Source organism: Epinephelus fuscoguttatus, linkage group LG5 (genome assembly GCF_011397635.1).
Source record: "Epinephelus fuscoguttatus linkage group LG5, E.fuscoguttatus.final_Chr_v1".
In the NCBI taxonomy this organism is placed as follows: Eukaryota; Metazoa; Chordata; class Actinopteri; order Perciformes; family Serranidae; genus Epinephelus; species Epinephelus fuscoguttatus.
This window is the reverse complement of record NC_064756.1, coordinates 39,893,853-39,897,117: the sequence shown is the minus strand read 5'-3', so window position 1 is coordinate 39,897,117 and position 3,265 is coordinate 39,893,853.

The following is a 3,265-nucleotide window of genomic DNA, read 5'->3' as shown; positions in this document are numbered from 1 at the left end:
TCACTGTTCGCTCACACTCTCTCCCATACACACACACCATGCCTGAGCGTGTGTGTGTATTTTCCGCATGGCAAAGGGTAGGGTTCCAAACTGTAAGAGGATTAGTGACTTGAAAAAGGTAGCCGTCATTTAATTGAAGGCTTACCAGCAGCTGGAAAAAGGCTAGCAGTCAAAGTGAAGGTATAACCCAGCCCAGAACATCCTGTTGAGACCACATTTGCCAAAGTCCATGTGTTTCCTTACGCCTGCCTTCCCCGCCTTCTTCTCAACCTCAGAGGCACGCATCACGTTTTATCACTGAGCCTCAGCTTCTTAAAGACGTTTACACGTTTTGCAATTTTTAATCTCTTCAGCTTGCTAAGAAAGGTGCCTTCAACTCATATTATTCAAATGCTGTGATCTTTGGGAAACTGCTCAGGCCCCCGAATCCCTCTTCCTCTTGCCTGGGAGGAAGCTGGGGCCATGTCGTGAGTTTATGATACATGAGGAGCTGTATCTGTCTGTGGAACACTTTTACCAGTAAAGGCATTTATTGAATCTGCATATTATGTCACATTTCATATTCATTTTTTTTTTTTTTAATAGAGTACTCCACCAATTTAGTGTTGCACTCCTACAGTACAACATTGTTGGACTCACGATGAACAGTTTAACAAAAACAAACAAAAAAAAAAGATCAGTGCAGCAGAACTAGGAGTATTGTCTTTAATACTCCATGTATTCTTCTCCTCATCAAAACCTGGTGCATACATATCCTACAATGCAACCTGACAAAGTCAGAGATTTGGATCTGTCATGCTACTAGTGGGCTGCAGAGATCTGGTAAGTTTAGTTTTTTCTTATTCCACCGCTCTAGATGTTTTTCATTTCAAACTAGCGGTCTTCAGACCCAACCAAAGCTGACTCAAGTGACATTACTTGAGGACATTTATCAGATTTCACACTGCTCCTTCTGGACACACCTAAGGCTTAATATAACATTTCTCACGTAAGCAGTTGTATTCCCCAAACATAGACTAATAATGAAGAACTAGTCCATACCCATTGGTAGCTTTGTCACCTTCTACCTGACCACATCAGTGAGTAGAAAAACGTGGGACAGACAGAATGACTGACTGACAGTTTCCATGATTATGTACAGCATAAATAATGGCTGAATGATGAAAGCCTATGTGCAAGTTCAGAGAAATAGGTCAAAGCAGTGAGGAGGAAAACGGATGATGACAGAAGGACGGAGGGACAGAGGTTTCTCCATTTAATAGCAGGATGATGGACGCAGCTACTATGGCATCACAGATTGGTTTGTGGACTCCTGTTTTGAAGCCTCGATGTTTTCATGGCATCACAGATTGGTTTGTGGACTCCTGTTCTGAAGCCTCGATGTTTTCTTGAGATGCGAGGGGTGGATCTGACTTGTAAGTAAATGACACAGACTTCCTGGCACTCAAAACAGCCCACCCTTAACCATAAATTATTTTAAGCCTAAATAAAATGTTTATTTCAGCTGTAAAGTTGGGCATTTTAAAATTGGGGGTCTATGAGGATTGATTGGCTTCTGGAGTTCTCCTATTGGAGCATAGAGCCAAAAAGGTCCAACATACAGGAAAAGTTATGAGCTCCCGGTGTGGATATAAACATTCTAAGGCAACAAAAACAGATTTTCAGGTGATTATACACTAATGAAAACATAATTAGAAATATTACAGTTTATTTCATTTCTGCCAATAGATCCTCCTGAGTCCTACACACCGGTACTTAAAACTTCTTATACAAGAGATCTCATTGTGAGGTGTCAAAATACTAATTTGAAGGCACTGGTAACGGTCACAAACCAATCATGACCAAAAGGAAACAAAGAACAGAAACCATAAAACAGATTTGCTCCCCAAACAACATTAATTTAGGTTACTCACAATTCTCAAAGCTGCGCTAATAATTTCATTACTTTTTATTAGGGTTGAGCCAAGTGCTCATATGAAACAAGTATCCAGCACACATAGTGTGCTTTTTACAAGAATGAATATCAACCAAGTAAGATGTGTCAATAAGTGTACTGGTGATGAAGGAAACTCCTCATTTAGGTAGCTGTGTTCAATTTCCTACTACTGTGATCAAAACTGATCTAAAGCTCAATTCTGTGATTGTTCTGTAAATAGTTTTCTAATAAATAATAAATACAGCAACTTCTGATCGATGCCAGGCTTAAAATAAGAACTTCTGGTTTGGTCCCACCCATTTCCAGTTTAAACCTCTCCCACTAAACCTCTCCCATTCCGAGTACAGATACGGAAACTGATAATTTAGTTGGTTGAACAGATACAGATAATTGTGTCCTTGCCCATTCTTACCTTTTATAATAGAAATTGGTCAAATGACACAAAGTGTAGAATTTAAGCATTTTTCAGCTTACTGTTCATTCTATGGCCCACAGATTAACTGTTTTGGTTCAGTCTCAGCATTCTCATAAACCTTGTTTCCAGCTGCAGCAGGCAGCTGTTTTCAGTGAAAGAGCTCTATTAAACCTTCTGCACACTACCTTCTCAGCATTAAACAGCACACAAACAAAATTAGAAATGAGCTGGTTAACATTGTGGAGCATTTAGCAGCTAAAGAGCCAGATATTTTTTCAGGAGCTGGTGGAGACTAAAGCAGAGGTAACAGAAATGTAAATATAAAAGAAGTAAACAATGTGGTCAGACACAGAACTTTAATGGAAAACTACAGTAATGTTTTTCTGTGTCTCCTGAATCTGTAGACCATTGTAAGCTTACATTGGCTATAGCAACTTTATAAAGCACTGGTATGTCAGGCCTGTTTGTTTGTCAGGCGAAGACTGAAATCGTACTTTATTTTGTGTTTTACAGTAACAGAGTCTGGCTGCCTTCACCATGGAGAGGGAAGTGGATTATCACTCATTTTCTCCCTCCTTCATGCTTATTCCGAAGAAATTAAGCAAAATGCGGATGGCTCTGAGTGAGGGGATTGCACTCGCTCATACACATAAACAGAATCTCTTAGGCGGGGATGTACACTGTGTAAGTATGATGAGACTAAGTCTCCATTCTTTGCAGAACATAAACCTTAAAATCAATCAAAGCAGGAACCACAAACCTTATTTAGTGTGTGCTGCAACAGTGTAAGCTCTTCAGTCTCTGTTTAGCCATGGCAGGTACAGAGTCCTTTGCAGTAACAAAACAAAAAGTTTTAAACATGACCGTGTTCACAGTGATTAAAGCATGTTTAAGTCTCTGTGTATAACTGAGAG